The sequence below is a fragment of the Diceros bicornis genome, chromosome 15 (genome assembly GCF_020826845.1).
Source record: "Diceros bicornis minor isolate mBicDic1 chromosome 15, mDicBic1.mat.cur, whole genome shotgun sequence".
NCBI classification, from domain to species: Eukaryota; Metazoa; Chordata; class Mammalia; order Perissodactyla; family Rhinocerotidae; genus Diceros; species Diceros bicornis.
The window spans coordinates 38,934,033-38,946,862 of record NC_080754.1 but is presented as its reverse complement, the minus strand read 5'-3'; the positions used below and the strand labels follow the sequence as shown (position 1 = coordinate 38,946,862).

Here is a 12,830-nt window from a genome sequence, read left to right as displayed (position 1 = left end):
CATACTAAAGGCACTTACTGTCCCAGGACGCACACACACACACACACAGTATGTATATACACACACACACACACACACACACTAGGTCACAGCTGAAATGTATTTCTTACTTTGAGTGATGATCAAAAAAGTTTGAAAGCCACTGCCCATGCCACAGTCACATCAAGCCAGCAGCTAGTCCCCCATCTTGCTTCATACTGCCTTTGATCTCACTGTTCACTCAGCTAGGCATTCTCCCTTTTCTCTGTCTACTGAAATCCTTCAGGGCCCTAATAAGACACCTCCTCCTCCCTGAAATGTTCCACCGTTTATCCCTCATCTGTGATCCTGGAGTGATAATCTCATACTTTTCTTATGCCACTCAAAACAGCCTGCCTTGTATTGTAGCTATGTCTGACACTGAGTTCTTAGAGAAAGTGTGCCTGGAGAGCAGGACTGTGTCTTACACACATTGGGGTTCTTTTTTTTGTGAGGAAGATCAGCCCTGAGCTAACATCCGATGCCAATCCTCCTGTTTTTTTGCTGAGGAAGATTGGCCCAGGGCTAACATCTGTGCCCATCTTCCTCTAGCTTATATGGGACGCTCCACAGCATGGCCTGAGAAGCGGTGCATCGGTGGGCACCCGGGAGCCGAACCTGCGAACCCCGGGCCACCAAAGCCGAGCGTGCACACTTAACCGCTTGCGCCAGCGGGCCGGCCCCTCACATTTGGGTTCTTCAAAGGCCAGAAGTGTAGTGAACCGTTGATGCTCAGTAAATGTCTGCCTAACTGAATATTTTCTGAATCTCCCTCCAGGAGCAGCTCCTGGTGTTCTGCCTCCTATTTTCTTGACCATCGGTCCCAGCTGGCATAGGATCTGTGCCCTGGGGCCAATGTTGTCTACAGTGGTGGCTCTAAAGACCAGTCAGTCCTGAAAGCTTTCATCTTTCTTCGAGAGGAATAAGAGAAATAAACATACAGTTTTATCCATTTAAAAGATACTCGTTTATTTGAGAGTGTGTCTCTCCTACATTTTTGGTGTTAAGATGTATTTTTGCGGAATAATGTTGTCGATAAATTAGAAAATAATAGTTGATTTTTAGTGTGTGTGTCTTTATTGTCCTTACTCGGCAAAATAAAAAGCTGTCAATTCTATGTTCGTCTTTAAAAAGATTTTTGAAAAATTAACTAGTTGCAAACTCCAAAAGCCTGAGAAGCAACTGCCCTTTCTGGGCTGGCTGAAGGTGGGTGCACTTTTTAAAGGCCAGATGAATTTATTGACATAGGGCTGGAGAAGCGTGTCTCTTCTCATCTCAAGGACTGCTATTTATTGGTCTGTGCTCCTCTTCTGACGTTTCTACTCTTCTGTTCCTCAAGATGTTAATCACACATTAACTCCCTAGGGTAAGAGAGTGGACCTCTGGCCCTTTAAATGGGGGCGTGGCGTAGAGGGGCAGACCACCCAGGAGAGGCGGGAGTAAGAGGAGGAAAGCGGAAGCGTGGCCACCAGTGGTAATACTGCGCGTGCGTGAGGCTAGAGCAGGGGGTGGGGTCACGTGGGCCGGGGGCTCTTGGGCAGGAGTGGCTGCCAGAGCAGGTAAGAAATGGCCCGAAAGCGGGCCAGCTGGGTGGGGACAGTAGTGAGAGGCTGAAGCCAGAGCAAGAGGAGGACGCACGCCGGGTCCCTGAGCCTCGGCCCTTTCCCCCGCGCGACAGTGGGGCGGCCTCGGGGTGGTTGACGGAGCCGCTCACAGGCTAACTGGACCGGGCCCACCGTCGGGGCGGGGTTGACTCTGGGCGGAGGGGCGTGTCCTGCGTTTGGCCTGGAACTGGGTCAGGCAGTTTCCACTTGTTGATTCCAAACAAATGTGAGGCTGAGGGACAGGTGCACCCGCTCCCCTTGATTGTGACACTAGGAGGCGGGTAATCACCGCCCCCCTTCCCCGGGACGACAGGTGTGCAGCCCCCCTTTCGCGCCTGGGGCACAGGTGGAGGCTCCTCCATCCCTCGAGGACTGGGATGGATGTGCTCCCCAAGTGTGAGGCCGAGGCTCGGATGGGGTGTGCACCCTGTGAGGCTGGTTCCAGTTTGTCTCTGCCTGCAAGGTGGTGAGGGCAGCTGGGGGCAGGTGGGTCTCTAAAGTTGGAGGCCACTCCTATGTCCTCGTTAGTTGTCCAAGTCTGGTACCTGGGGAAGGAAGGAAACAGAGCAGTCTAAAATGTTTGGGTGTGCTTCAGAGGAAGTTAGGGTGGGATGAAGTAGGATCCTTGAGAGAGGCTGCAAGGCCATGGTTATCAGGAAGTGCTGGGGAGCCTTCTCCAACTAGGCATGCCTCCTCCGTACCCTCCTCATATTAGAATGGACAGGAAGGCTCTGTCCTCTGCGTTGCCCACCCTCTACCACACTCTCCCCTCCTCCACCCCCATCCCCTCAAAAAACAAGCAAAGCAAACATGTGTTAACTTGTGGTGCCAACTCTACTCCAGATGTCTGCGATTGGGAGGTAATTACATGTCAGGTGTGTGTGTTTGAAGTCGAATACAAATGGGGATGGAAGACCTACGCATGTTTGTCTAAGACATGGGTTTGCTTATGGTTAAATTTAAGCAGACAGTAGATATTGAATCCTCTGTCAATAGCTGGCCTGTTCTATAGAATAAAGATAAATTGGGGAAAAATTCGTCTTGAACTATTGGGCTTCATATGTCAAAGAGACATGTGAGAAAATTCTTTCCGGAGTTCTAAGAGAATAGTATGTTGATTATCCTTTCTATATTTCCTTTGTAACTGGACTAGCATCAGCAGGTGGATGTTTTCTGTTTTCCAGAATATTGGGGCATCTTAATGATATTTAGCTGTATCGCACTCTTTCAGAGACATTTCAACCATTGTGTCACCAATTGTCAGTTATGTACGTGAATGAAAAGTAAGGCCTTTTGAACTTAATGAAGTATGTTTAACTTTTGATCTGTTTATAATTTTCACAGAGGTTAGGTAGCATCTTCTGTTGACCCACAGCTTCAGGTATCATCTGTATATATTTGTAAGATCAAACTGTTCTATTCTTAACTGAATCTTGAGTTAATGTTTGAATTATCTTCCTTCTATGTAACAGCTCGTGTGTTACATCTTCCAAGATTAAGCACCCCAGAGTAAAGAGAAAACTCCTACCTTTAGTATTTACAAATCCCAGGGAAGGACACTGATTGGCCATGTGGGACACAAGAATGTCATGTGCCTACTCTTCTGGCTGGGCAGATGGGATATTTAATTGGCAGCACCACCAAAATTGCGTGGTTGGAATGGAGGAGGAGCTGTTTTCCAAAAGAAAGGTGGTGAAGGTGCTGGAATCTTTTAACCATCATCAAATTTGTTTTTCCGTCTGTAGTTTAGCAAAAAACTTCCTCTTGCTCTTTCAAAAACAAAAAAAAAAAGAAATCTCTTGTGACTCTACATCCTCCTCGACGCCTAACCAAGAGAAACTGAGGTGACAGTGTAATTAATTGAGAGTTAATTAAGATGGATAATGGGGCTGGCCCTGTGGCTTAGCGGTTAAAGTGCGCGCGCCCCACTACTGGCGGCCCGGGTTCGGATCCCGGGCTCGCACCGACGCACCGCTTCTCTGGCCATGATGAAGCCGCGTCCCACGTACAGCAACTGGAGGGATGTGCAGCTATGACATACAACTATCTACTGGGGCTTTGGGGGAAAAAATAAATAAATAAAATTAAAATTAGTAATTAAGATGGATAGGAAGGTCACCATCTACTCAGCCTACAACTGAGTGGAATCCTATCTTCTGTGCATTTATCTTATAAGAATTCACCTGACCAGTTCAGTGAAAAAGAAAAGGGCATCTATTTCAGCCTACACAAGGGCCATGCACCTCTTAGGAGGAGTTCTCTGAGGTTGGGGTGGGTCTTGGAAGAGAGATTCTTATAATAATAGGGACTTATTAGGAGCTGGAAAGTAGTGATGATTTTTTCTCGTTCATTTCACTTATCACCTCTTACACATATTTATATAAAACTGATGAATAATATTAGGATTTGTACATAATATAGACTGTAGACTTAGTTCTTATGGTTTTGTATATTGTGATAGGGGATTAGGTTTTTCTATTCTAGAATAGGGCTACTAGTGGGTTGTGTCTGACTGTAGTAGTAACTTAGCACCATGCACAGGTGGGTCTCAGATGCTCTTCCTTTCCCTCCCTTTTCTTTTTAACATTTGTTGTTTGTATGCACTTCTAAGTTTTAAATGGTTACTCTTCTCATTTAGATATTTACCAAGAGAAGAGAAAGAGAGGTTTGGGCTTTTTTGTTGTGGCAGCTCCAAGCGCCGTGGCCCCTAGTTACCTAAATGTGCTTATTCTTGGAAAGAACCTTGGGGATCAAGAAAGCAGCTCATTCTGGTATGTAGTAGCATTGCGTCTAACACAGGGTCTGTTTCTGAAGTCCGTGAGTAAAGTGAAACTTGAGTTCCCTTGAAAAAGTACCCTGGGAAGGAGTGATGTTGGAGACTGACATATGATCTCTCAGGAAGTCCAACACAGCCAGCTTTTGCTCCATGTTGGAATAGCATGCTGTTTATTTTGAGCACAGGTGAAATAGATTGCTTATGTATGAGGCATGCAAGGACTGAAATTGACCAAAAGGACAGCAATATTCATCTCCTATCCCATACTCACTCTGAAGCATATAGTTCTTGAGTGGAATGGTGTGCAGAGTCCCTAGTTCTGTGTGAAATCATTCCTTTTTTTCTCTTTCCCTTTGCTGAAGATAATAGTTGAATTCCTGTAAATTGAATGGACATATGATACATTTCTCCTTGTTTTCATCTTGGCCCGTAGGCTGAATTAATATAAAAGAAAATGAAACATCTGGAATTGTGGAGTTTGTGATGTGTTATAAATGAGCTAAATGATCATTTAAAAAAATCAATGTTAGGGATTTTTAAAAATCTCACCTAGATGCAAAGACTGGAACTTACAACGTGGGAGGCTTTTTGGGGTAAAATGACTAACTGTGTCTTATTTTGAATGACCAGAACTGCTATTTGAGACTGTGGAAGCCAGTGATGCAGTGTTGGCTTGGCTGCTTACCTAGGGAGGGAGGGAGGGATGGATGGAGGGGTGGATAGATGGATTGGTGGATAGATTAGCTACTGTGTAATTAGGCACTGGAAATACAATGATAAACAAGGCAGATCTGGTCTTTGCTCTCCTAGAACCTGCATTCCAGTTGAGGGAAGGGAATGATGGTTCAGACACTGAAAAACTGATTGCAATGTGATAAGTGTAATGAAAGAGAACAGTGTTATAGGTGCATATTAACAGGGAACCTAGTCTAGTTGAGCAGGACAAAAAAGGCTCATTTGAGGAAGCAAAGTTTTAGCTGATATCTGAAGGATGAATATGATCAGCAGTCGTTGACAAGGCTGATTACATAAAGATAGAACTCAATTATAACTTGGCCAATTATGGCAGATTCCTATGTGCTGTGAGTCAAATAATATCCTCTGAAGCTTAACAATTACGGATAATAAAACTGATATATTTAATTTGCAACACAGGTGTTACTCCTGTCTTCCAGTTCCTGTGTTAATCAGCAAATATTTATTGACTGTCTCCATAGCTTTGCAAGTCAGTGAGCCCAGTGATAAGGAATATACAAAGAAGCATGGCCCTGTTTTTGTGGTATAGTTGGGGAGAAAAGGCATAGTCACATGGTAAGTCAACTAATGAATCAGTATGAGAAAAGTGCCAAGGCACTGTTCTAAAGAAGACATGCATTCTGGATTCATAGGATGCTTGGAGAAGGAATGTGCCCAGAAGGATGGAAGGACAGAAGGAACTTAGATAAATGGAAAGGGAAAGGAAAGGGAAGGTGAACCAGTGTGAGCAGACGTGGAGGGAAAGTGGAAGCTATTCGCAAAGGACTCTGAATACAGATACTAAGTTTAGTTGTAAAGGAAGGTAGGGTCAGCTAACGTGATGTCTGGAATCATGCGCTTAGAATTTGGAATTTTATCCTGTAGGCGTTGGGGAGCCATTAAAAATGAGTCCATTTACTAGAGAAAGGTAATAGAAAACTAATAGAAATTAGTCCTCTATTATATTTTTCTTCACGAAACAAACCACAAGAAGATGAGACAAAACAAAGAAACGGAAGAAGAGAAATACTTGGATTGGAAATGCTAGAAACAAAGTTGGCATGTAAAATTGTTTCCATTTCATTTCATGGTATCTTTCTGGGGATATAGTAAATTAAAAAAAACTTGATTTGATTTCGTCTTAATGTGAAAAGTGTCTCATATGACACTTTTAGGAGGAAAAGAATGTCAGTGAATTAAGTAGGCTCCTGGAACTTGAGAGCAGTTGGGAATGTCTGCCACAGTAAAAAAAAAACTGGTGAAAGAGTTTCACATTAACCTGGCCTCATCTAGGTCACATTCTAGAGTTCTTATTCAGTTGGCCAGTGTCATTGCTGTTTATATGGTACATATATTTTTTTAAATGGTCCTTGAATCTATTATTAATTGGATGGGACTAGCCTTCTTAATTAAGAGAGAATAGCCTTGGTAACTATCAAGATGTCAGATAATCTTAAGTCGGAACTATTAAAATATTAGTTTATCGGTGCTCAGAAGAGGACAACATATTGGGTAATCATGATTCTGTGATATATATTTCCTGTCAGATTAATCTGATTTCATTCTGGGAGAGACTAAGAAACAAGTAATGTAACCTTAAGAACTATAAAAACACTAGATCACGGGATGGTTGTTGTGAAGAACTAGTTGTAGAATCACATCTCAAGAGGAAATTATCAGTAGTTCATTGCCAACCTTTGTACTGGGGTAGCACTTAAGTGATATCTGAAGGCAGTGTCTGCATCAAGTGTGTGATATTAAGCATCATATATTAAGCATTTAATCATTGGTCTGCATATTGGACTGAAACCTTGCTCAATAAATATTTGGGCAACACTAAGTGACAAGGGAGGGGTTGGTATTTCAGAATGTTGGCGATGTGACCAGAAACAAATTAATTGAAGTTTGTTAGTGTATTCATTTCCTATTCCTGCTGTAACAAATTACCACACACTTAGTGGCTTTAAAAAAACACAGATTTATTACTTACAGTTCCGTAGTTCACAAGTCCAGCACCAGTCTTACTAGGCTGTGTCCTGCGTCCTTAGAGTGGCAGCGTCCTTCTGGAGGCTCTAGGAGAGAATCCTTTTCCTTGCCTTTTGCAGCTTCTCGAGGCTGCCTAAATTCCTTGGCTCCTGGCATCCTTCCTCTTCCTCAAAACCTCCAGCATAGCATCTTTCTGACCGTGCTTCTGTTGTCACATCTCTTTCTCTGACACTCTTCTGCCTCCCTCATCCACTTTTAAAGACCTTTGTGGCTAACTTGGGCTCACCCAGATAATCCAGCATAATCTCCCCAACTCAAGATCCTAATTTAATCACATCTGCAAAGTTCCTTTTGACATGTGAGGTAACCTAGTCACAGGTTCTGGGGATTAAGACGGACGTGGTTGGGCACCATCCTGCCAACCACAGCTCAATTTCTAAAGAATTTACAGAAGCTTCTCCAGTGAACTCTCCTTTTTTTTTTTTTTTATTTTTTTTTATTTTTATTGATATTTTAATGGTTTCTAACATTGTGAAATTTTGGGTTGTACATTTTTGTTTGTCCATCACCCCATATATGACTCCCTTCACCCCTTGTGCCCACCCCCCACCCCCACTTCCCGGGTAACCACAGTCCAGTTTTCTCTGTCCATGTGTTGGTTTATATTCCACATATGAGTGAGATCATACAGTGTTTGTCTTTCTCTTTCTGGCTTATTTCACTTAACATAATACGCTCCAGGCCCATCCATGTTGTTGCAAATGGGACGATTTTGTCTTTTTTTATGGCTGAGTAGTATTCCATTGTATATATATACCACATTTTCTTAATCCAATCGTCAGTCGAGGGACACTTAGGTTGCTTCCACTTCTTGGCTATGGTGAATAATGCTGCAATGAACATAGGGGTGCATAAGCCTCTTTGGATTGTTGATTTCAGGTGCGTTGGATAGATTCCCAGTAGTGGGATGGCTGGATCATAGGGCATCTCTATTTTTAATTCTTTGAGGAATCTCCATACCGTTTTCCATAGAGGCTGCACCAATTTGCATTCCCACCAGCTGTGTATGAGGGTTCCTGTTTCTCCACATCCTCTCCAACATTTGTTGTTTTTTGTCTTGGTGATTATAGCCATTCTAACGGGCGTGAGGTGGTATCTTAGTGTTGTTTTGATTTGCATTTCCCTGATGATTAGTGATGTTGAGCATCTTTTCACGTGCCTATTGGCCATCTGTATATCTTCCTTGGAGAAGTGTCTGTTCATTTCCTCTGCCCATTTTTTGATCGGGTTGTTTGTTTTTTTGTTGTTCAATTGTGTGAGTTCTTTATATATTATGGAGATCAACCCCTTGTCAGATGTATGTTTTGCAAATATTCTCTCCCAGCTGGTTGGTTGGTTGTTCATCTTGATTCTGATTTCATTTGTCTTATAAAAGCTCTTTAGTCTGATAAAGTCCCACTTGTTTATTTTTTCTTTAGTTTCCCTAGTCTGGGTAGGCATGTCATCCGAAAAGATTCCTTTAAACCCAATGTCAAATAGTGTGTTGCCTATATTTTCTTCTATGAGTTTTATAGTTTCAGGTCTCACCTTCAGGTCTTTGATCCATTTTGAGTTAATTTTTGTGAATGGCGATAGCACATGGTCCACTTTCATTCTTTTGCATGTGGATGTCCAGTTTTCCCAACACCATTTATTGAAGAGACTTTCCTTTCTCCATTGCATGTCCTTAGCACCTTTGTCGAAAATTAGCTGTCCGTATATGTGTGGTTTTATTTCTGGGCTTTCAATTCTGTTCCATTGATCTGTGTGTCTGTTTTTGTACCAGTACCATGCTGTTTTGATTACTATTGCTTTGTAGTATGTTTTGAAGTCAGGAATTGTGATGCCTCCTGCTTTGTTCTTTTTCTTTAGGATTTCTTTAGCTATTCGGGGTCTTTTGTTGCCCCATATAAATTTTAGTATTCTTTTTTCTATTTCTGTGAAGAATGTCATTGGGATTCTGATTGGGATTGCATTGAATCTGTAGATTGCTTTAGGTAATATAGACATTTTAACTGTGTTTATTCTTCCAATCCACGTGCATGGGATATCTTTCCATTTCTTTATGTCATCGTAGATTTCCCTCAATAATGTCTTGTAGTTCTCATTGTATAGGTCCTTCACCTCCTTGGTAAGATTTATTCCTAGGTATTTTATTCTTTTTGATGCAATTGTAAATGGTATTATCTTTTTGAGCTCTCTTTCTGTTAGTTCATTATTAGCATATAGAAATGCAACTGATTTTTGTAGATTGATTTTGTACCCTGCAACTTTGCTGTAGTTGTTGATTGTTTCTAACAGTTTTCCAACAGATTCTTTAGGGTTTTCTATATATACAATCATGTCATCTGCAAATAGTGAGAGTTTCACTTCTTCGTTACCTATTTGGATTCCTTTTATTCCTTTTTCTTGCCTAATTGCTCTGGCCAAAACCTCCAGTACTATGTTGAACAGGAGTGGTGAGAGTGGGCAGCCCTGCCTCGTTCCTGTTCTCAGAGGAATGGCTTTCAGTCTTTCCCCGTTGAGTATGATGTTAGCTGTGGGTTTGTCATATATGGCCTTTATTATGTTGAGGTACTTTCCTTCTATTCCCATTTTATTGAGAGTTTTTATCATAAATGGATGTTGTATCTTGTCAAATGCCTTCTCTGCGTCTATTGAGATGATCATGTGGTTTTTATTCTTTGTTTTGTTGATGTGATGTATCACGTTGATTGATTTGCGGATGTTGAACCATCCCTGCGTCTCTGGTATAAATCCCACTTGATCATGGTGTATGATCTTTTTAATATATTGTTGTATTCGGTTTGCCAATATTTTGTTGAGGATTTTTGCATCAATGTTCATCAGCGATATTGGCCTGTAATTTTCTTTCTTTGTATTGTCTTTGTCTGGTTTCAGTATCAGGGTGATGTTGGCCTCATAGAATGATTCAGGAAGTGTTCCATCTTCCTCTATTTTTTGGAATAGTTTGAGGAGGATGGGTATTAAATCTTCTTTGAATGTTTGGTAAAATTCACTGGAGAAGCCATCTGGTCCTGGACTTTTATTTTTTGGGAGGTTTTTGATTACTATTTCAATCTCTTTACTTGTGATTGGTCTATTCAGATTCTCCATTTCTTCTTGGTTCAATTTTGGGAGGTTGTATAAGTCTAAGAATTTATCCATTTCTTCTAGATTGTCCAATTTGTTGGCATATAATTTCTCATAGTATTCTCTTATAATCCTCTGTATTTCCATGGTATCCGTTGTAATTTCTCCTCTTTCATTTCTAATTTTATTTACTTGAGCCTTTTCTCTTTTTTTCTTAGTTAGCCTGGCTAAGGGTTTGTCTATTTTGTTTATCTTCTCGAAGAACCAACTCTTTGTTTCATTAATCCTTTCTACTGTTTTTTTGGTCTCAATATCATTTATTTCTGCTCTGATTTTTATTATTTCTCTCCTTCTGCTGGCTTTGGGCTTTGTTTGTTCTTCTTTTTCTAGTTCTGTTAGGTGTAATTTAAGGTTGCCTATTAGGGCTTTTTCTTGTTTGTTAAGGTGGGCTTGTATCGCTATGAGTTTCCCTCTCAGGACCGCTTTTGCTGCGTCCCATATGGTTTGATATGGCATGTTATCATTTTCGTTTGTTTCCAGATAGTTTTTGATTTCTCCTTTAATTTCATCAATGATCCATTGGTTGTTCAGTAGCATGTTGTTTAATCTCCACATTTTTGTCACTTTCCCAGTTTTTTTTTCCTGGTTCATTTCCAGTTTCATAGCCTTATGGTCTGAAAAGATGCTTGTTATGATTTCAATCTTCTTAAATTTATTGAGGCTTGCTTTGTTTCCCAACATATGGTCTATCCTAGAGAATGTTCCATGCGCGCTTGAGAAGAATGTGTAGTCAGCTGTTTTTGGGTGGAGTGCTCTGTATATGTCTACTAGGTCCATCTCGTCCAGTTTTTCATTTAAGTCTAATATTTCTTTATTAACTTTTTGTCTGGATGATCTATCCATTGCTGTAAGTGGGGTGTTAAGATCCCCTACTATTATTGTGTTGTTGTTGATTTCTCCTTTTAGGTTTGTTAATAGTTGTTTTATGTACATTGGTGCTCCTATGTTGGGTGCATATATATTTATAAGTGATATGTCTTCTTGATGGAGTGTCCCTTTTATCATTATATATTTCCCTTCTTTGTCTTTCTTAACCTGTTTTATCTTGAAGTCTACTTTGTCTGATATGAGTATGGCAACACCTGCTTTCTTTTGTTTGCCATTAGCTTGGAGTATTGTCTTCCATCCTTTCACTCTGAGCCTGTGCTTGTCTTTAGTGCTAAGATGTGTTTCCTGAAGGCAGCATATTGTTGGGTCTTGCTTTTTAATCCATCCTGCCACTCTGTATCTTTTGATTGGAGAGTTCAATCCATTTACATTTAGGGTAATTATTGAAATATGAGGGTTGAATGTTGCTGTTTTGTCACTTATTTTCTGGTTCTTTTGCATTTCCTTTGTTTCTTGTCCCATTTGTTTTGGACTGCCAATTCAGTTTGGTTGTTCTGTCTTATGATTCTTCTAGTTTTCTCTTTGTTTATCATATGTGGTTTTAATTTGATTATTTGTTTAGTGGTTACCTTGAGGTTTGGGCGAAAAATCTTCTGTATGAGATAGTCCATTATCTGATAGCCTCCTATTTCCTTATACTAAGTCAATTCAGTCACTTTCCTCTTCCCCTTCTAAGTTGCTCTTGTTATACCTTATTCTATCTTGTGTTGTGGCTGTGTGTTTACAGTGATGAGGTTAAATTTATTTTTGGTGAATTTCTTCTTTTGATCTTTGAGTTTAGTATTTAAGTGGTTGCTAACCTATTCCGGTAAAGATCTACTATTTCTCTGATTTTGTCTACCTACTTTTCTCCTTACTCCAAGCTTTGTGTTCCCTTTCTCTTCTTGTTTTCAGGCCTGAGGGCCTTCTTGAGTATTTCTTGTAGTGGCGGTCTCGTGGCCATGAACTCCCTTAGCTTTTGTTTATCTGGGAGAGTTACTGTTTCTCCATCATATTTGAAGGATATTTTTGCTGGATAGAGTATTCTTGGCTGAAAGTTTTTGTCTTTTAGTGTTTTGAATATATCATTCCAGTCTCTTCTAGCCTGAAAAGTTTCTGTTGAGAAATCCGCTGAGAGCCTGATGGGAGTTCCTTTGTACGTTATTTTTTGTTTTTGTCTAGCTGCCCTTAATATTGTTTCTTTGTCGTTGACCCTGGCTAGCCTTACCACTAGGTGTCGTGGTGAAGGCCTTTGTCTGTTAATATATATAGGAGTCCTGTTGGCTTCGCTTACTGGTATTTCCTGCTCCTTCCCCAGATTTGGGAAATTTTCAGCTATTATTTCCTTGAATAGGCTCTCTGTTCCTCTTTCCCTCTCCTCTCCCTCAGGAATACCTATAATTCTTATGTTACATTTTCTAATAGAGTCCGATATTTCTCGGAGTCTTTCTTCATTTCTTTTTAGTCTTAGTTCTCTCTCTTCTTCCATCTGGAGTATATCTGTATTCCTATCCTCTAAAGTACTAATTCTTTCCTCCATATTGTCAGCTCTGTTCTTTAAAGATTCCAGATTCTCCTTTATCTCCTCCATTGTGTTCTTCATCTCCATCAGCCCTGATAGGTTTTTCTTTATGATTTCAATCTCTTTTGTG

General features: G+C 40.8%; 1 protein-coding gene across 1 annotated transcript in view; it reads left to right on the top strand.

The window, feature by feature from the left end:
• The first annotated feature begins 1,532 nt into the window (after positions 1-1,532).
• Positions 1,533-12,830, top strand: part of VPS8 (VPS8 subunit of CORVET complex) — a 257,252-nt gene continuing 245,954 nt past the window's right edge. Inside the window, exon 1 of the mRNA XM_058556181.1 lies at positions 1,533-1,577. The gene's annotated coding sequence lies outside the window, so the exon portion shown is untranslated. The remainder of the gene's footprint in view (positions 1,578-12,830) is intronic.